Source organism: Heptranchias perlo, chromosome 23, assembly GCF_035084215.1.
Source record: "Heptranchias perlo isolate sHepPer1 chromosome 23, sHepPer1.hap1, whole genome shotgun sequence".
In the NCBI taxonomy this organism is placed as follows: Eukaryota; Metazoa; Chordata; class Chondrichthyes; order Hexanchiformes; family Hexanchidae; genus Heptranchias; species Heptranchias perlo.
The window spans coordinates 36415278-36438301 of NC_090347.1; positions in this window are offsets into that span (position 1 = coordinate 36415278).

The following is a 23024-nucleotide window of genomic DNA, read 5'->3' on the forward strand; positions in this document are numbered from 1 at the left end:
AGAAATGCCTCCTAAATTCTTTATTTGATCTGTTAGTGACTATCTGATATTTATGTCCCCTTGTTCCAGACTCCTCCACAAGTGGAGACAGTTTCTCCACATCCACTCCATCAAACTTCTTCATAATTTTAAAGACCTCTATCAGGTCACCTCTCAGTCTTCTCTTTTCCAGAGGAAAGACTCCCAGTCTGTTCAATCTTTCCTAATAGTTGCATCCTCTCAATTCTGGTCAGGTTCTTGTAAATCTTTTCTGCACTTTGAGCAGTGCTTCAAAATATTTTTTATAATATGGAGACCAGAACTTCATACAGTTTTCCAAGTGTGGTCTAACCAAGGTTCTATATAAATTTAACATTACCCCTCTGCATTTGTATTCTATTCGTCCAGAAATGAGCCCCAGTACTTTGTATGCATTTTTATAGCCTTATCAAGTTATGTAGCTACTTTTAATGATTTATGTATCTGTATTCCTTGATCTCTTTGCTTCTTTACCAATTTAAATTTCTTACCTTCCATGAAATAAGTGGACTTCTTATTCCTCCTACCAAAATAAACCACCTCACACTTCGCTATATTGAATTCCATTTGCCAATTATCCGCTCACTCTGCAAGCCTGTTTATGTTTTCCTGTATTTTGGTGCAGTCCTCCCCAATATTAAGCTACACCCCCCCCCCCAAATTGGTATCATCTGCAAATTTTGACATCATACCTATAATTTCTGAGTCCAAATCATTTGTGTATATGGTAAAGAACAGTGGTCCCAGCTCAGGTCCTGTAGGACACCACTTCCCACTTCTTGCCAGATGGAGAAATTTCCCTTAACTCCTACTCTGTGTTTTTTGTTTTGTAGCCATCTTTCAATCCATTGTGCTACCTGGCCCCGACTCCAAACACCCTGACCTTTATCATGAGTCTTTTATGTGACATTTTATTGACGGCCTTCTGAAAGTCCATGTATACCACATCCACTGCATTGCTCTTGTCTACTTTTTCTGTTATTTCAAAAAGGATTCAATAAGGTTGGTTAAACATGACCTTCCTTTTAGAAATCCATGCTGATTATTTTTTATTATACTCTCCATTTCTAGATATTTTGTTATCTGACTTTTTAACAAATATGCTGGTATCTTTCCTACCACTGATGTTAAGCTAACCGGTCTGTAGTTCCTTGGGTTAGTTCTCTCTCTCCTTTTGAAAATAGGATTTATATTTGCTGTCCATCAGTCCTCTGGCACTAATCCTTTTTCTAATGCATGCTTATATATAGATCCTAGTGCATCTGCTATCTCCTCCCTCGTTTCTTTGGAGTATCCATGGGTGCAATCCATTTGGACTCAGGATCTTGTCCTCCTGGAGTTTGGCTTATTTGTCCAGTACCTCTTTTTCTATCTTAACTGTTGCAATATCCCTCTTGACGACTTCTTCTATTGTCATTTGCTCTTTGTTAGCGTTTTCAGTGAAAACTGAAGCAAAGTATCTACTCAGTATCCCTGCCATTTCAGTATCATCAGTATCAGTTGATCTTGCTCATCACTTAGTGGCCTGATACCGATCTTAATTCTCCTTATGTGCCTGTAGAAAACTTTACTATTTCATTTTATATTCTTTGATATTCTCAATTCATATTTCCTCTTTGTCTTGCTGAAATTTCTTTTAAATTAAGGGAATATGATAAGCTTATCATATTCTCTTTTATCATCCTTTCTTTATGTACCTAGCGCATGCCTTTTTCTTCAGATTCAATTATATCCTCACCTTTTCATTTATCAACGGTATCTCATTCCTGGCTAGCTTGTCTTTATTTTTTAGTGGAATATATTTCTTCGGATCTCTATTGATCTCACCTTTAAATATTGCCCACTGTTGTTCTACATCTTTGCCTGTCAATATTTTTCAAAAGCTGCAGATTGCTTAATGTGGATGAATGAACAGCAACACTGAGAATTCCAAAGGGCTTTTTAATGGGACTGAGCACTGAGTGCTGTTGCATGAGCTATTTTACTCTTCTATTTTATGACAGACAATACAGAGTGAGATTGAGCTGTGATAAATTACTGCCGCCTTGTTATTCCCCAGCTAGCTAACAAGAGAGCTATAATTTGAACTTGAAAGAAGTGATTTTTTTTTAGCCTTTCCAGCAGTCACCTGTCTTCAGTAATCACGTTGCTCTTTCTACTTCATCCCATGAATTAAATATCTTTCTGACTGTGAAACAAATAAGGAGCAAGTGTGCCACTGCGATGATTAGTGCAGGTCAATAATACTGCAGGTCAGAAAGTGTGCAAGATCACCCTGACATTATGACAGATGAACCCACCAAGTTAAATCACCAGAGCTACTTGGAAGGAAGCGCAAGATCAAATGAAAATTACCCCCCTTCACCTTAACACAACCAGTAAATGTAAAGTGCTCTTCTAGTAAAGAGGAGCGAAAAAAAAGTACTCAGGTCACAGAGTTGTGTCAGTCACTGCTGATTGTTACCTCCCCATTTTCCAAAGGGTTTTGATGCTAAAGTGAGGAACTGAGAGAGATGTTGGCAAGGGATGTGCAGAACAATGCAATCTCCCCAAGATTACTTATAGGGAGAGGTTGGATAGACTGAGACTTTTTTCCCTGGAGAGTAGGAGGTTTTAGGGGTGATCTTATCGAAGTCTATAAAATAATGAGGGGCATAGATAAGGTAGATAGTCAAAATCTTTTCCCAAAGGTAGGGGAGTCTATAACGAGGGGGCATAGATTTAAGGTGAGAGGGGAGAGATACAAAAGGGTCCAGAGGGGCAATTTTTTCACTCAAAGGGTGGTGAGTGTCTGGAACGAGCTGCCAGAGGCAGTAGTAGAGGCGGGTACAATTTTGTCTTTTAAAAAGCATTTGGACAGTTACATGGGTAAGATGGGTATAGAGGGATATGGGCCAAGTGCAGGCAATTGGGACTAGCTTAGTGGTATAAACTGGGCGACATGGACATGTTGGGCCAATGGGCCTGTTTCCATGTTGTAAACTTCTATGATTCTATGATTCTATTATCAAGTTTAACGCAGGCTGGATGAGTTAATGCAACCCTTGCATTTTAATTAATAGAGTTCATTCTCATGTAAATAATTTTAGAGGAATCATGGTTCCAAAATTACCACCTTAACAAATACATTTATTCCTGGTTCAGCTTGAGATAACCAATTTTTTCTTCTCTTAAGTTTCTTTTTCTCTCTTAAAGGTGCAAACTCCTGCTCCACGGTCACTGGCTGTACTTTAGTGCATCATGTTTGTGGGCATTCTCCATGTATGAGCTCAGGCACTAAGTGCTGTCAGGTTAACTACACCACACCTGAGCCCCATGTATCCTAGCCCAAATGTCCACTTTGCTGCAAGAGTAACTGGATAGTGATCAGGAACCGGAACCTTAACTGAGATCAGCGAGCTCAACACAGATTAGGGATCGAACCTGTGATTGCAATCCCATAGTGAATACTGTATTTATCAACTGTGCTAGAAGTTATCAAATCTGATAGGACAATGCCATGCTACCCAGTACAGATAGTTACATAATGGCGTTTCTCTCTTTGCGCATCCAAACTTTTGGCAAAACTGCTGTATAAGAAATGAGCAAATAATAAAACTCTGTTGAACGACATTAGTCATTCGCTGCAAGATTAGAATCTACTCCTGATAATTGAAAGTCGTTATTTGCAGTAAAAAAAGCTTCGAGTCATCCATCATTTGAAGTAGGTAATGTAAATAACAGTAAAGTGGATATTTAGTGCTTAAAACATTAATTTATCAGCTCGTTTGAAATAAGTGACGTTGAATGTATTTAATAACAACAGTCACTTCACAAAATAAAGTATCCAAGGTGAGATATCCAGTAACCTTTGCTGAGTGAAGAGTCTCATTGTCAATTATGGAATCCTGTTAGGATCTTTCACAACATTGTGAATGTGTCTGTGAAGATTTCTTCTGATACTGCTCTGGAATTGTAATCACATTCTTTTAGAACATGTTTTGGATTTTGCTCAAAATCGCCGTGGACGTATCTACGATGTCCTTACACTTAGCTACAGGGAGAGCTCTTACCCCAAGATCTCCATCTATCCCATGTTGGAAGAAAAGAAGTTAATTGCCATCACCATTGATACAATCTTCAGGAATCAACTCAATATGCAATTTAATATTTAAGAAGTTATCAATTGAGAATTTTCCCATTCTAATTAAACACCTCATTGATGAAATGTCAAACCATGGTATTTTTACAAATACAATGAAACATTCTGCTTTCTTTTCCTTCCAAAAGTCCGTTAATTCTGTTACATTAGTAAGATAGGTTTTAATATTTCTCAACGATAATTACTAATAGCAGGGGATTGTAAAATGTATTTTAATTGAATGACTCATTGTACTCTCTTTGAATGTGTAAAATGAATGCAAAATAATGTTGAAAGAAGCCATTTGTTCCATCGTAGTACCTAATGGCTCTTCCATTACTAATGGTAATGTACTCTGAGCATCAAAACTACCCTCTGAAACTGTTTGCTTCCTCAAGATTAATTAGTTGCCTCCTCTTATTGCAGAGGACCTTTATGATTTCTATGATGTGTTTTATTACAGCTTTACACTTCTCAATGTCCTTCCAGTAATGATATAATTTACTTGTTTTCAATTAGGGTCAAGTATCCAAGTAAACCTTTTATAACCTGAATCTTGGCACTGCGTGTTTTTGGGGATGTGGATGGATTCACATCTCCACTATTTCTGCAGAAAAGTAGACAGCTTCCTCGTGAACCAGTTCATGTGACTACACCTCGAGTACCACAAAGGCTATTTCTGTCTTCGTAACAAAAAATGTATCTTAGCTCCATTAGAAATACAACAATATTAGTGTTAGTAATCGATAGCTAGGCGTGATGACAATTAGGACATATTGGGAGGAGTGTGCAATAAACCAGGGTTTAGATGATGGCACAAATCACTAAAGCTTAATGGTTTATCAGAGTTTATTTGAATCCTGGAATGTGTTACATTTCTCACTTGTTCCTCTTAATTTTCATCCAGAAACTTTTCCCCATCACTGCATCCTTCTTATTGAAACCAAGACACTTTGCACGATATCTTACCAAACCCATTCTTTTGCAGGAACTCCAATTGTAGAACTTTTTGCATTCCCTCAGTCTTCCCATCCACCTACAATCTACAGACTTTTAAAACCCATCACCTAACCACTACTTTCTACTCGTCTTCTACTCTTTTCAACCTTTGCTGGTGTCCCGCCCTCTGGGCCTTCGTACTTCAAGTTTTCTCAATAAAAATAAATCTTTGAATCTAAACTTCGGTCTTTATTATTCTTTGCAATATGTACATTTGTCGACTGCCCCATTTTGGCAAGATTTTACCTTTTTATTGATGGATCTGTGGCAGACAGTGATGGGCAGCAGGTTCCAAGGGAGCCACACATTTTGAACTGAAGTGGCAGTGAACCACATGATTGGAACTGCAGTCATATCGGATTTATATCGCTGCTTGGTCAAGGATTAATATGCCCTGTAATTATCGGACGGTTCAGATTATGCCTTGAACCACAATGGGAAAACTTGCACAGTTTAGAAGCCATCTGAACCTAGAGAATATCTCACAGACTACATGAACCCATATGGTAACAATTATTTTTTGCAACTATCACTGATTTGTTGACGGTTGCTGATCCAAGTTCGTTTTGGGCTTTTATTTTTCTAGCAGTTGATGTTGTGGTGCATGTCAATCATCATCTTTGTCTAATAAAAAAAGAAAAGGAGGAACTAGCATTCCTACAGTGCCTTTCACAACCTCAGGACGTCCCAAAGCGCTGTACAGCTAATGTAATACATTTTGAAGTGTAGTCACTATTGTAATGTAGGGAGCGCTGCAGCCAATTTGCGCACAGCGAGGCCCCACAAACCAGATCATTTGTTTTCGTGATGTTGAGGAATCAGCAGTAGCTACGCAGGTAGAGCCAAAATAGGCATCAGGGTCCCGAGGACATCATTTGAATCTGATGAGCATATATTAACAAAGTCCCCGTCTGTTTCTGGTGGGAACTCCGACCATCTAAATCAAGGTCTGTCCATGGAAACCAAGCAGTTATTCGATGGGGCATTTTTTCTCCAAACTTGTCTGGTTACTGTCCTATTCACACCTTAAAGCAGGGAGGCATAGCAAGACGAAAATAGGCCCCATTGAGTTGAGTAACTGTATGTGGGGCTGTTTAAAAATGTTCTTTACACTGATACAAAGTAGAAGCAACAGTTACCATTAGAAAATTGCAGCTGATAAAAGAATGAACGACATTAATTAATAGACTCCAGGCAGACTAGAGAAAACTCCCATCCATTAGGCCAATTGGTTCTGCAAATTTTCAACTCACTGAGAGCAGTATACATTTTTAAATATCAATTTTATTACTTTACTATCACCTGAGAACTGGTTAAAAGCCTAAAACTCAATTTTATATTCAAATATAACAGGTAAATATTTTCCATTTCAGGCTCTTCTGCCTCACATTCTCCCTCCTTCCAGGCTGACACACATCACTGAGGCAGTGCTACATTTGTCAAAGTTACCCTCCTTTGGATCCGATGCGATACTGAGGTCCTGTTGCAGAGTTTTAGTGGCATTGTTTGAAGAAGAGAAGTGAGTTCTCCCCATGTCCTGAACAACATGTGCTCCCTCAATGTCACTCCCAACCAGATTAACTGGTCATTTATCCTACTGCTGTTTTTGAGGGCAAAATGGCTGCCATGTTTGCCTATATAACAACAGTTACTGCACTTCAAAGCAATTCATTGTATAGGACATTTCTAAGAGACAGGATTTGGTGCTATATAAATGCATGTCTTTCTCTTTTCTTCTCTATTCTATCTTGGGGTGAAATCTCGTTATGCTATAGTAGCATTCAAGCATGTTAATATCCCATATGTGTTATCCCGTTGCATATCATGCTAATATCCCATATGTTTTATCCCATTATTTCACCCTTTTCTAGATATTCTATCCTTTTATCCTACTTTAATTTTAAAATATTTTGCTTCCCTGTCTTCCAGCTCTCACCATTCATTTTGGAGGTAGGAGCAATGTTTTTTTGAAAAACGAGTTTCTCAGTAGATGCAAACTAGCCTTAAAAGGCAGGATTTTGCAGTAAATGAAACCCCTACTTTCTGTAGAGTGATATGAGGGTCAATTTTCCTAAATGCACTCTCCTGGTGCGGAGCCTCACATATCGGGAGCGTGTAACAGGAAATCGCAGGCGTGTCCCCATTATTTTCTGTTCACAATTCCCCATCGTGTATTCCCAATGAGAAAGGCTTCGTGGCAGGAGCTAACATTTGGAAAATTGTCTTTATAATCTCATTTTAGATGCAGCAAAGTTAATTTTTGATGCATAGGAATTGCTTGTTGGCAAACACAACTCAACAGTGCCCATACAAGTAATCGAGCCTATGGCTCTATAAGAGTTAAAGCAGAGAAACATTGCCAGAATAACAGGTCATTTCAAGAGCTTAACAAAGGTTTCGATTCTATCACACCTAAGCATGCTTAGGATCACCTCCAATAGGTTCTCTTTGAGAGCTATACTAAATTACAGCGAGCGGCTTGATATGGAGTGAGTATGTTTAATGGGTTCTCTATTAGTGAGAGAAACCATAAGCAATGCTTGGCATTTGGGAAAGAGTGGTGTATTGATCTGAAGATATTACACATTACTGATTCAGAGCAGTGAGCTGAATGTAATTTCTGACACCTGAGCCCTGATTTTAACTACCCCGTGCACGATGGGAACATGGTATGCAGGGGGCTTAAAATAGGGGCAGCGTACGTACCTCCCCGATCATGCCTCACTCTGGCCCACCGCCAATTTAACTCCTGGGTTTCGGGCGGCCTGTGAGGCAGGAGAGGGCCTTGTGAATATTCAAATGTCGGGGGCCAATGATGTCATTCAGACCCTGAAATGATTTTAACCCTGGGCCACACGGGTCGCACACAGAGCCGATCGCGGCACAGAAAACTGGTGGCGGACGGATGTAGGGCCAGAAGAGGGTCAGCAGGTTAAGTTTTTTTTTTAAGTTTTACTAGATTTTTTGTGGGTAGTGAGCCCAAAATATATTAGGAAAAAAAAACGGAGAATAAACAGTGTAGAACCCAAGAACTAATGGTACATATAAACCCTGCATGTAAGGAAACAGTAGGTCTGTTGACCCGAGCAAGGGTTGGTCGTACACGGTCTGGCAAAATACAAAATCACTGTGGCTGTGTTAAGAGAAACATGGCTTCCTGATGAAGGGACCTCATGGAAGTGGGATTCAGATATACGTTCTTCTAGAAAGGACACACCAACAAAGGTAAGCCGGAATCTAATGTTGACCTCATGATTCAGGATTATGCTTTAGCTAAAACAAACAACCGAAAGTTGTAAGTGGCTACTTAATGATAATTAGTGTACCTCTCATTGATAAATGCTGTGTTACCATCACCAATGTATATATTCCTACCATGACTAGCCTGAGGAAATCAAAGGACAGCAATATGAATAGTCTAATAACAAGCATACTGTAAAATGATAAATTGACCATTGTAGGTACTTTCAATGCCAGAATTAACTAAGATGTGGAGATGCCGGTGATGGACTGGGGTGGACAAATGTAAGGAGACGCACAACACCCGGTTATAGTCCAACAGCTTTATTTGAAATCACAAGCTTTCAGAGCTTTGCTTCGAAGGAGCAAAGCTCCGAAAGCTTGTGATTTCAAATAAAGCTGTTGGACTATAACCGGGTGTTGTGCGTCTCCTTAGAATTAACTAATACAGTAGTGTTTAGTGTGCCATCATTGGTAGCAACAGTATAAGCACACAAATGTTAACATTCTCATGTTTCTTGCATAGTGCATGGAACACAAACCTGTAATGATCAAAACAGTGAAGGATTATGAACTTTTTGATATGGACCTTTTGGTGCCTGCACTTAAGGAGGACCAAGTAAGGCCTACGGAGCGGGAACTGTCAAGACCACGCTTGCCTGGGAACCATGAGATGGATAAAGGAATGGACTTGAACCCCTGGATTAGCAGGGTGAATACTTGGTAAAGGAGCATGATGGATTTAAAATACGAAGAGCAAATGAAGGATAACTCATGTGTAGCCAATATGATCGAGATGAAATTACAGGTAGACTAATTTGGGATAGCATACCAAAGAACAGATCTATTGTATTGAAACTCTGCTGGAGCAAAGGACTATGGGAACGTGACCAAAATCAGAGAGCATGCTGGATAATTGTTAACTTGACCAAGATCAAAAGGCATAATGGATCTTGTTACTGCTCCAACTTGCCTTGAGAAAGACTGTCTGTAGCTTACTGTACTTTGGAAAGATACTGACTGCTAACAATGGGAGATAAACAAGGTCAAAAATAAGACAGCTGTGTGCTGAACTGCGAGAAAGAGAGAGGAGAAACACCAGCCTGTTCTGCCCAGCATGAAACTTGGAAAGGAAGGGTATAAAGCATCCAAGCCTGCAAGGAATTTCAGGAGAACCACATGCAACATTTGAACAAGGAAGCATAGGAGTGGAACCTTCTTACCTCCTAGGACAAAGGACTTGGTCACTCCTTTGTTCCTGAGTTGTGCTTGTCAGAATAAGGTTGGGTGAGAAGCTACTACTTTCTTTCTGGTAAAACTGTTGTGTCTGAATGTCAAATCAAATTATTTCGAGTTAGTAAAATAACTAGTGTCTCACTTGATCCTTGACCTTTTGTACCCTAAAGAGGAAACTCTACAACAGACTTCCACCTTCCTAAAAAGCACAAAGCCATTTGGATGCAACCTGAGTCCAAGCCATGGCGTCTGATTGATTGCATGCTTGTGCATCAATTGGATTTCCCAGAGACCTGCCAATTGTTGGGCTGACCGCAAGACTCGTTTGACAAAAGATGTCCTTTATTATCTACACGCAACATGAAATTACGAGCAGACATCAACATTTCAAAATAATATTTCAAAAGCTTCACCAGCACTTTAAAGATGTTGTGATCTAACTGGCAATGTAATGGCTGAGTGGGAAGTGCCGAGAGGCACTGGGGATTAAATTCGATAATCCCCAAATCCAGGCGCAGGGGTCACGGTGCGTGATTGACTCGTGCCCAGTCGTTGAGATGCAGGCAGCACGTGAGATTCATGCTGCTTGGTCATTTACCTGATAACTGTGAGCCGCCAGGCCCAGTGCACTGTTGGGTAGTTGCTCACCAGCAAGGGGGCCCCGATATCGCGCGAGTGGCTAACACCACATAAAGGCAGCCTGCTCCTCTTATTTACAAAATATAAGATTCGGGTCCACACAGAGTCTGAACGGAGATCAGACATTGCACATGATAAACACAGATGCAGGTCTCGTCCCTAAGTTTACAAACTGTTGAGTTATGTTAAAACATTGAATAAAGGTTGCGCACTACTAAATCCCACATCCTCCAATCTGCACGCCAGACCTCACCAATCTCCCGGTTTGAGTTTGTACCAGGCCTGCGAGAGTGCGTGCACCAAGATTCTCTGATGATGCACGAGAGGCCTTGGTGCAAGAGGTAGACAGAAGGAGGGACATCCTATATCTGCAGTGGGGCAGGAGGCCCTCCAGATATATGCTCAAGAGGCAGTGGGAGGCAATAGGGGACGAAGTTAATGCCAGGCACATAGCACCACGAACATGGATACAGCGCAGGAAGAAGTTCAGTGCTTTGATATGAGTGGTCAAGGTGAGTGAGGTCAACTGTCAAGTGGCGTCTCCTACCAACTGCACCACTGGCCGCATCCACTGCTCCACTCACTACACCCCCATCATCCACATACCAACAAACTCTTTCAATCAGTACTCAACTCTTCCAATCAGATGCTTCCTCTCATCCTCACACATTATCACTGTTGCAAGCTGCGTACCACAACTCACAGGTCACACACACTGGCAGCTATTCAACCATGACAGGCACATCACCCAAACATCCTGCAGGATACTCATTGACACACGTCCCGCTTTCCTGCAGGAGAAGGTGGTGTATAACAGGAGGGAGCGAGTGGCAGTGGCTCCATGGAACATGAAACTGCTGTCCTCTCTCAGGATGACAGCATTCCTGTCCTACCCCTGCCACTCTGTCAGTGCCCTTGCTGTTGCCTGTCAACTAAACAGCCCACTCCCTGTAGAGTACTGAAACTTTATTATAGGAACATAGGAAGATAGGAACAGGAGTGGACCATTTAGCCCCTCAAGCCTCTTCCGCCATTCAGTGAGATCATGATTGATCTGTGACCTAACTCCATATTCCCGCCTTAGCCCCATATCCCTTAATATCTTTGGTTAACAAAAATCTATCAATTTCAGGTTTGAAATTAACAATAGAGGTAGCACCATCTGCCATTTGCAAAAGAGCGTTCCAAACTTTTACTACCCTTTGCGTATAATAGCGTTTCCTAACTTCAGTCCTGTAAGTCCTGGCTCTAATTTTTAGGCTATGTCCCCTCGTCCTAGTATTCAAGTATTGGAGACCTCCAAAAACAGGTACAAATGCATCAGCAGCCAGAAGCAATAATCCAACAACTAATCCATAAATCCTGCATTATCCCTTTAAATAGCGCTGATGGGGGGTCCTCCATGCTGTTTACGACCTGTTCATCTGTACGAGGTTAGAACAGTGCGTTGGCTGTCCCTTTAAATCAGCATTGCACACTGATCTAATGCATATTCTCCTTACTTTACATGTGGCCGGCGTTCATTGTCTCCGCTTGAGCAAACACCTTTACCAAGATGGCGTCTGGCTCACGTCCGAGGCGCATTCTGGATGCCATTTTGGATCCTTAGGAGGCCATGTAGGGCCTACAAAACGGGTGCTATGCAGCCCAATTTATAGCCCACAATGTTCGAGACTGCAACAAACACTATGATTATCAAATCTTCCTCTGAGAGCTAGTTTCCTGAAAAATGATATGGGAATCCTGGTATTACTGGCTACGAAGCAAAAGGCACAAGGATTGCTGCTTACAGAACCAGTCTGTTGAGATGAAGTATAACGATTTGTGTGCCAATCCTCAAGCAAGAGCAGGATACATGTTAGGACGGGAAAGAAGACAAATCGCAAGCCGCGGCAGATCAGACCAGGTAAGGACAGCAGTTTTCCTTCCTTAAAAAGGATATTAGTGAACCAGTTGGATTTTTACGACAATTTGACAGCTTCATGGTCACTTTTACCTAGACCAACTTTTTATTTCCAAATTTTGTTTTAAAAATGAATTCAAATTGTCAAACTGCCATGGTGGGGTTTTAACTGACCTTCTCTGAATTATTAGTCCGGGCCTCTGGATTACTAGTCCAGTAACGTGGCCATAACGCTACCATACCCCCATGCATACAAGAATGCTGTGAAAAGGTAAACACTGTCCTTATCCAATAACCCTGAGTTGGAAGCACAGCTTCAAATTCTGCATGGCACACCGTCCAGGGAGATAAAGGCAGCACGTGTACAAAGTGGAGTCCAATGACCTTAGTACTTCTGTAGAGGCCTGAGAATTTGTTCCTCATTTGTTCCCAGATCATGGGGCATTTTTTGTCCAAGCTGCTCCTTGCAACTTCTCTGTAGCCTGACACACCAGTTAAGTGAGTCCCCTTCAAGGGTTCGCATCCGCTCTTTAACCATAGCTGGCTGGCTTCATTTTTGCGACTGACAGCCAGTTAGTTAGCTTTCAACCGGACTCACCGCGCAGGGATAGTGTCCAAATGAAGAGGCAGGCCTACTATTGCAAAATACGGGATAGTCTGCCTCCCACCCTACGACCTCAGGTGCACCTTGGTAAAATAAGGGCTATGGTTTCAATCACTCTTCATTCAGTGAATCACAGAATCTTACAGCACAGAAGGAGGCTATTCGGCCCATTGCCCCTGTGCTGGCTCTTTAAAAGAGCTATCCAATTAGTACCACTCCCTTGCTCTTTCCCGGAGGCCCATCAATTTTTCCTTTTTAAGTATATACCCAATTCCCTTTTGAAAGTTACTATTGAATCTGCTTCCACCACCCTTTCAGGCAGTGCATTCCAGATCTTAACAATGCTCTTCAATCACTCTTTCATTTGATAACAGTAGTCACATGATCTACCACAGCATTGTGCTAATCATCTGAACCCAGTCTTGATTACAAGTCCTTATGATCATCACAACAATGCGCGAGACAGAGTGGCCAGTAGTAACTTCCTGCTTAAAACCAGATTTACATCGGACTCTCCCTTTCATTGGTGCTTGGAGCAATTGTGATTGTCGAAAGAAGTTAACCATTAAAATGATTTAGAAGAGGGAAATTTATTAAGCACGTTTATCGGTCTTCAGAAAGTAAGATATAAAAAAGAAAGCCTCATTACACCTTCTCAGAGCCAAAGAATGTTTATTTCTCTTATTTCTCAACCTCAGTAAAAAAAAACATACTAATACACTGCACTTGTATAAAGTACATTGCTAGAAAGCAAAACGTGCATTTATATGGTGCCTTTCATGATGTAAGGACGTCCCAAAATGCTTTACAGCCAATGAAGTACTTTAGAATAGTAGTCATTGTTGCAACGTTAGAAACGGGGCAGCTGATTTGCACACAGCAAGTTCCCACAAACAGCAATGAGATAATGACCAGATAGTCTGTTTTAGTAATTTTGGTAAAGGGATAACTTTTGGCCAGGATATCATGGAGAACACCCCTGCTGTTCTTCAGATAGTGCCATCGGATCTTTTACGTCCACTTTAGAGGGCAGAGGGGGACCTCTGTTAAACGTCTCATCCAAAGGACGGCACCTTCGATGGTGCAGCACTTCCTCAATACTGCACTGGAGTATTAGCCTGTTTATGTACAGAGAGTACACAATTAGTGGGACATTGGTAAATTTTCAACTTTTACACGCCTGCCACAATTTTCACCCTGCCTGCTAAGATTACAATGTTTTTACGGCAATTTGGCAGAGGAAATTCAGGGACACTGTGCCTACCTTTTCCAGCCTATTGAAGAGGTTAAACATATGGGTGTTATTCTCAAACCATAGTTACTGAACTAAATACTGTGGCTACATGAGCAGGTCAAAGGCTGGGTATTCTGTGGCGAGTGACTCACCTCCTGACTCCCCAAAGCCTTTCCACCATCTACAAGGCACAAGTCAGGAGTGTGATGGAATACTCTCCACTTGCCTGGATGAGTGCAGCTCCAACAACACTCAAGAAGCTCGACACCATCCAGGACAAAGCAGCCCGCTTGATTGGCACCCCATCCACCACCCTAAACATTCACTCCCTTCACCACCAGTGCACCGTGGCTGCAGTGTGTACCATCCACAGGATGCACTGCAGCAACTCGCCAAGGCTTCTTCAACAGCACCTCCCAAACCCGCGACCTCTACCACCTAGAAGGACAAGAGCAGCATGTACATGGGAACAACACCACCTGCACGTTCCCCTCCAAGTCACACACCATCCCGACTTGGAAATATATCGCCGTTCCTTCATCGTCGCTGGGTCAAAATCCTGGAACTCCCTTCCTAACAGCACTGTTGGGAGAACCTTCACCACACGGAATGCAGCGGTTCAAGAAGGCGGCTCACCACCATCTTCTCAAGGGCAATTAGGGATGGGCAATAAATGCTGGCCTCGCCAGCGATGCCCACATCCCATGAACAAATTTTTTAAAAAGTCAATTTTTGTAAGACGCTTCTTCTCACTGAAGGGGGCTGCTGGTTTTCCATCAATTTGGCGCAAGGTTCATCTTAAGTTCCTATGTTCCTATGTTATTAACAGATTCTAGTTACAATGTCATTGATATGGAAGTCAGTTTGCCTTCAATTATTCTATTCATAAGCAAATTACTTCATATCTAAAAGCAAGTGATTCAGCCTCAAGTAGTAGGACATTCTTGGGACACTTTTTTGGTCAGATCGGTGTCTGACTTGTGGAGAAACCAATCACCATGCGTAAGAGTCAGGAAAGTGGCAGGAAAATGGAGTTGAGGTCGAAGATCAGTCATGATCTTATTGAATGGCAGAGCAGGCTCGAGGGGCCGTATGGCCTACTCCTGCTCCTATTTCTTATTTTCTTATGTTCTTATGAGTCTCTAAACCGAGCTACTGACAATCCACATAAGTTGATTTTCCACTTGTCTGATATGGAGCTCACTCTGCTCCCCCTAGGAACACATCCCACTGACCTAAGCTATGATTTAGGGACCATCCAATGTGCATACTGCTATATCCTGCAGCTTACTAGCACAGAACACCGGTTAGCATTCTGCTACTTATTTTGTGAGGACCACCTTACCCGTTAGGACATTGGATTGTTAAGTTGGCAACTGAATGGAAAGAATCCCGGCCCTCGGTTTAAGATCTACCCCTTCAGGTCCTATCAGTGAGGCAGATGGGCTAATAATTCAGCATTTTGTCCCCTGACCTACCTGGCTGAGGTATCTGATTACAGAGTCAGTCACAAGAGAAGTTGGCTTGGTTCCAATCTTCTGTCACTTGGTATTTCATCTTGGAGCCAACTAGATCCCTAAGAGATCCTGCTTCCTCCTCTTTGCCTAGGAGATGGTCACTAGTTGGTATAATTTATTACGTGAATGCTGGAACATGTCCCAATTCCCGCTCTCTGGCCTGTATTTTCTGGGTTCACTGACGGAGGAGTGTTGGGTGGGTCTTCTAATGTTCTGACCCCGACTCATTTTCCTGATTCATGGGTTATTAGTTATGCAGGGAGGGATGCTGATAGGATCGTTCCCATCCAGATGTGGCAGTGCTGTATCAGGATGTTCACTGCAGCACCAGAAGAGGAGGTCACATTAAAAGGTAAGAAAATGTTCTTTTAGGTCACCGACTGGATCTAGGCCCAATAGGAAGCAGAGCTTTGGGGTTTGAGGAGAGGTGGAGGAGCCCTCTTCTTCTAAAAGGGTCTCGAACAAGTTTTTCACTGCTGCCCCAGGGTCACCTGCCACCACCCTTCTGGCAATCCAGATAACAATGAAAGGCAGGCAAATTCAGTAGGCTTCACGGCCTGTTCGCCAGCATCATCAACATGTGGTGCGGTGGTGAACGGGTGGCCAGCATTCTTCTCTGTTGGGACAGGGGTAGGAAAATGGAGGAAGGTGCCGATAGAGTGGGGATGTAATTGTAAGCCTCCCTGCCTGATTTTCCTTGATTTTCTTCCACTATACCACCCAATTCTGGACAGTTTGTTGGAAGAAAATCTATGCATCCAGTATTGAGTGTTGGATATAGGCACGTATCCAGAATGAGTGGTGGATATAGGCACGTATCCAGTATTGAGTGTTGGATATAGCTACGGATCCAATATTGGGTGTTGGATATAGGCACGTATCCAGTATGAGTGTTGGATATAGGCACGTATCCAGTATGAGTGGTGGATATAGGCACGTATCCAGTATTGAGTGTTGGATATAGCCACGTATCCAATATTGGGTGTTGGATATAGGCACGTATCCAGTATGAGTGTTGGATATAGGCAAGTATCAAATATCATAGTATCATAGTAGGTACAGCACAGGAGAAGGCCATTCAACCCATCGTGCCTGTGGCTCTTTGAAAGAGCTATCCAATTAGTCCCATTCCCCTACTCTTTCCCTAAGGTGCTGTAATTTTTTTTCCCTTTAAGTATTTATTTAATTCCCTTCTGTAGGTTACTATTGAATCTGCTTCCACTACCCTTTCAGGCAGTGCATTCCAAATCATTACAACTCGCTGCTTAAAAAAATATTTCCTCATGTCGCCTCTGGCTCTTTTGCCAATCACTTTAAACTTGTATCCTTTGGTTACTGACCCTTCTGCCACTGGAAACAGTTTCTCCTTATTTACTCTATCAAAACCATTCATGATTTTGAACACCTCTATCAAATCTCCCCTAAACCTTCTCTGTTCTAAGGAGAACAACTGCTACTTCTCCAGTCTCTGCACATAATTGAAGTCCCTCATCCCTGGTACCATTTTAGTAAATCTTTTCTGCACCCTCTCTAAAGCCTTGACAGCCTTCCTAAAGTGTGGTGCTTAGAATTGAACACAATACTCCAACTGAGGCCTAAGCAGTGTGTTATATGCACCAAACATGTTTCCATTGTGCAGTCCATGAACAAAATGGAGGCTGGTGTATTATTAATGTTGTGTGACCATTTCTAGTACATGTAGTAAAATACTGCATCATGCACTTGAAAAGCATGATAAAGATATCTATAGAGAGCATCGCTACTGCAAAAGCCTTTTCTACACATCAGTCTAAAAATTAGGCCAGGTACTTTGAATGGACTGTCTCAGGGCCACAGAACCAACTGGACAAAACCAAAGCCATCCTCTTCGTCTGTCACAATCATTTGTGTGTCTCTCACATCAAATGCATTTTTTCTCTCTTGCCGCCACCTAGGCTTTGCCCAGAGTTTTGAATCCTTGACGTACTGTTTGATCCCTTCCTCCCCCACATTGATCTATAACTAATACCACTTTCTTTCACCGCCTCAGCATTGCTTGCCCCCTATTCTTACCTTTTCCCTTCCAGCACCAAAACATAATTTTGAAGCTGGACTTCTCCAATGCTTTCCTTGTCAATTTCACAACTTCTACTATTCATGAAAAGCAGATCATCCAGAATGTCACAGCATGTGCCCAGACCTGCAGAAAGGTTCATATTCCCATCACCCTGCCAAGCTCAGCATTTCCAGCTCTAGCGAATCAACTTTTAAGCTTGTAATCTTCACCTTTAAATCTGGCTTTGGCCCTCCCTACCTCCGTGATCTGCACCAGCTCCATTTCCATGTCCGTACCCTCGTTCCTCCAGCACCGTTCCTACATCTTGTTCTCCCCGCCATTGGAGCTGCTCCTCCAACCATTTTTTCGCAAACCTGTGGCACACCTTCCCCTCGACATCTCCAACTTGCCATTTCCTTTCCAGCCTTCAAGACCGATCTTTTGCCTGCTCCTCATCCTCTTCCTTCCCTCTCTCCCCGGCTTGATGTCCACTCACTGTCCAGTGCCTGCAAAGTGCTCTGTGATAATATTTTTGCACAATAGAGTGCGATGGAAATACAAGTTGGTGTTGTAGTCATGGCTGACTCAAGTGAGACCTTTCATATGACCTTTGAAAAAAAAAGTCCCATTATCTCTTTGAATCGTTCAGATGCCTAGTGAAAGTAGCAATTACTGCACATACTATCATTTGGCGTGAGAAGAAGAATTTCTCCCCATGGTACTGTTACTAATTGAACGGTTAATGCCAATTCAGCTGGTAATTTGCTTGCAAAGACATTTTCCTGCTTTTCTTAAGTGAAAGGCTGTCATGCTGCTGTGAACAAGCGGCTCATTTAACACTTCGTCGCCCTGCAGGACAGGCCAGGAATGGCTACACACAGCAAGGAACATTTGAGATCTTATATCCAATTGAATCTGTTATCTGTGAAGTAAAATAAACATCCGAGGAACAATGTTGGTACATTTTAAATGGAAGCAGAGATACCTTTAACAACAATGGTCATGAACTAAAACAGTTCTGAATCACTTCACTTTATTCCAAACCAGAGTTGAAATACCTGCCTTTATCCTGGGCCACACAAGCCTTCTGTAGCAGATTTCCCATTCTTCCCTCCCCCTCTGCTATTCTGCTGTAACTATTTACACCTCTTCTGCACCCATCTCTTCTTTCTATTCTTGTTTAGTTATCACCTCCCTTTTGTCATTTAATTACTCCTGCCTTCCCTCCTATCACAGACCTTTCCTCTTTTGTTCTTGCCCTGCTTCCCTTCTCCTTCCCCTGGCTCTGTACTTGCTTAAAAGCTGTCCATCTCGACCTTCTCCCACCTCTGATGAAACTTTAACTATGTTTCTCTCTCCACAGATGCTGCCTGTGCCATTGAGTGTTTCCGGCATTTTGTGTTTTTTTATTTCCGATGTCCAGTTTTTGCATTATTTTGCTTCTTATGGAATTAGTGGCGAGAATGTTGAGCAGGTTTTGATGCTATTAAATAGAAGATCTTATCATAACACTTCTGAGAAATTCAAGCCCTGAGAATCTGTTGGCTGCGATCATCCCCAACACTGCCCACTCAGGCTGACCCACTGAATTTTGTGGAGTCAGTAGGAGGGCACCTAATTTATATGGGTTCAGAAGACATCTATGCCACTATGGGTGCATCCCTGGTGCTGCACATCCTAGGCAGCCAGAAAATCCAGCAGTTACCCACAATGGGGGAGTTTGCACCGCCTCAGCCCCTTGCGTAAGGGAGCTAATCTAATTTATTTTTGTACCTGAATCCTGGAATCCAGGCGGCTTCTCTGGCCTAGACCCCTTGTGATGGGGCCCACTTCCACCCGTCTAGAAGCATGCATGCCACATCTCACTCAGCATACCTTATCTCCAGTCCCAACTGAGTGAAGGAAGCAGGAGCTCCCAGCCTACAAAGTCCCTGCCCCCAGCTACTTCCCACCACCCCCTATCACCCCTCCCACCCCCAATGTCACTGACTTTATTAGGGGTGGGCAGAGGTTCTACTCCTGATAAGGCCATCCAGGTGAGTCCTGGAATTGACCAGGAATCAGCACAAACCAGGTGCCTGCTGTTCTTTAGTTCTTTGGAGTCAGCAGAACACCCCTCATTTCCCCCCCAGAAAATTTGAGGGAGAATCTCATTGAAACATACAAAATTCTTACAGAGCTCGACAGGGTAGATGCAGGGAGGGTGTTTCCCCTGGCTGGGGAGTCTAGAACCAGGGGTCATAGTCTCAGAATAAGGGGTAGGCCATTTAAGACTGACATGAGGAGAAATTTCTTCAATCAGAGGGTGGTGAATCTTTGGAATTCTGTACTCCAGAGGGCTGTGGAGGCTCAGCCATTGAGTACATTCAAAACAGAGATCAATAGATTTCTAGATATTAAAGGCATCGAGGGATGGTGCAGGAAAATGGCGTTGAGGTAGAAGATCAGCCATGATCTTGTTGAATGGTGGATCAGGCTTGAGGGGCCGGATGGCCTACTCCTGCTCCTATTTCTTATGTTCTTATGTTCTTAACTCTTCATAAAGAAAAAGAAATCAGATTTCCTGCCCTCCTCACATGCAGGCACTGGCTGTTGCTGGTATTCAGTTTGATGGATGTTAGCAATAATCCAATACCTCACCCACACAGCCATTCTTTAAGCATTGTCCTGGAAACTGAGTGTCACAGGGCGTTTGACAAGGGAGGACATCACACTCGAGCCCAATCTTGTTCTCCATCAACATCCATACATGTGCACCGTCTGGCGGCAGCGAGGTTGGGAGAGGAGGGGTGCGGAAGTCAGTGGTAAGAACCCAGGCCAAATTAGAATAGTTAACTCAGCACAGACCAGGAAATTGGGGTACTTTCCCGATCTGTGTGGATTAATATCACTTTGGGTGGTACACAAGGGCATGTTCTGAACAACAGAATTCCAGTTTTAGTCTCACACTTGTGTAGACAGGTTAGAATGAGACTTTATGCACTCCAGATAGTTATACATGAAGCAGTTTAGCTGCATTACAATAAATATAGAACCTGGTCCAGTATGTTTGAGATTGGTCCAATAAGATATAGATGCTCTGGTTTCAACCACATTCAAATGGACCAAACAAATTATTCATTTTGATTCAACAAGCTTTGATAAAATTCTTCACATTATAAGCAATTAAAATTTCTCAGAACACCACCAATATCTAGGGAGTCACCACTGACCAGAAGCTTAACTGAACCAGCCATGTCAACACCACAGGTACAAGAGCAGGGCAGAGGCTGTGTACGCGGCAATGACTAGCTCACACCTTGTCCCCCTCAGAGCCTCTCCATGATGTACAAGGGCCTAGTCAGGAGTGTGATGGTATATTCAACACTTGCCTGGATGAGTGCAGCCACAACAGCACTCAACATCATCTGGAACAAAGCAGTCCGTTTGATCAGTGCCCTTGGTAATGGACTCAATATCCACCTCCTCCACAACACAACCAGCACACAATATCTACAGAAAGCACTGCAGCAACTCACCAAGCCTGTTTGATAGCATCTCTCATCCCCACAGCCTCTAGCATGACAATATTATGGAGTTCCCCTCCAAGTCACACATCATCTTGACTTGGACATATGTCACCTTCATTGTTGCTAAGTCAAAATCCTGGAATTCCCTTTTTTTTAATTCGTTCATGGGGTGTGGGCGTCACTGGCGAGGCCGGCATTTATTGCCCATCCCTAATTGCTCTTGCGAAGGTGATGGTGAGCCGCCTTCTTGAACCGCTACAGTCCGTGTGGTGAAGGTTCTCCCACAGTGCTGTTAGGAAGGGAGTTCCAGGATTTTGACCCAGAGATGATGAAGGAACGGCGATATATTTCCAAGTCGGGATGGTGTGTGACTTGAAGGGGATCATGCAGGCAGTGGTGTTCCCATGTGCCTGCTGCCCTTGTCCTTCTAGGTGATAGAGGTCGCGGGTTTGGGAGGTGCTGTCGAAGAAGCCTTGGCGAGTTGCTGCAGTGCGGACACAGTGCACCGGTGGTGAAGGGAGTGAATGTTTAGAGTGATGGATGGGATGCCAATCAAGCGTGCTGCTTTGTCGTGGATGGTGTCGAGCTTCTTGAGTGATGTTGGAGCTGCACTCAACCAGAGTATTCCATCACACTCCTGACTTGTGTCTTGTGGATGGTGGAAAGGCTTTGGGGAGTCAGGAGGGCAGCATCAGCACATGGACGGCTGCAGCGGTTTAAAAGAGAAGGCCCACCATCACCTTCTCGGGGTAACGAGGGATGGACAATAAATGTCCTTGTCCACTTTGCCGACATCCAGTGAACAGATAAGAAGCAAAAGCAAAAACTATGGTTACATCAGAGAAGGCATACGCTTTGATAAATGGCTTTGATAAAACACTTGCCAGTTCTCTACTGATGTGTTCCCTAAGCATAATATCAGCCAAATAGGTTATTGACCAAGATCAGATATCAGTTAATCATTTGCAGTGAATTGTTGCTCAGCTGTACCGTTAATCAGCTAGAAATTCTTTTATTATGAAAAAAATGTCAGACATGATCTTATTCTATCAACAAACACCATAAGATCAATGATTTTCTTTAACCTCAGCCTGTAATCCATCTCCAAAAATCCATCACTCTAGTTTAATAACATTTATGAGGATTATTTATAACTCAAAAAACCCCACTATGCTGTGGGATCCATGAATAGCAAATATACAGAGCTTCAGAAGGAAAGACTCGAAGATTGAATTATTTAAAAAGTTAACACCCATTTTGAGTAACACAACAACTTGCATTTATATAGCATTTTTAATGTAGGACATGCCCCAAGGCAATTTATACATTAATAAGATGAATGGAATGCTGAACTGGGGGACAGAGTTTAGAAGGCTTGTATGAGAATTTGGAGTTCAAGAATATTTTTAAAAGGAGGTGAGAGAAGTAAAGAGGCGCAGAGGTTCAGGGAGGGAGCTTCAGAGAGGAAGATCTAGGCGGCTGCTCATTCAACCTCCCTCTATTGAGATCAACAATTGTTTCACGTCATTAGTGATAATACAGTAACTACTTTTTAACAACTCACTTTGTTATTTTCAATAAGCTTCCTCCTTCCGTTCTATAGTTTTATCCCCGTCTTCATCACCTTACACCTTTTCAGAAGGCGAGAGCTTGATCAGCTTCCAGGCCACCAGCATTGTCCCCTGTAGCCAGTTGCCAAAGGCAGCAGAGACAATCTTCAATTGTCCCTCCACCAGGAGAAACATATAATAGTCTCCCCTTGACATGGTACCGATCTGGAATTGAGTCAAATGGAACACAAAGCCAATGGAGCACATGCTTGCTCTGTAGTACCCAATGCTGACACACAGACTCCATCACCTTTCTATTTAGAAAACAGCAAATTTGCAAGAGCAGCAAAACTCCGATATAATACACCATCGGTTCCCAACATGACATGTCCCCGATTTTAATTCTACCTAACTGAGATC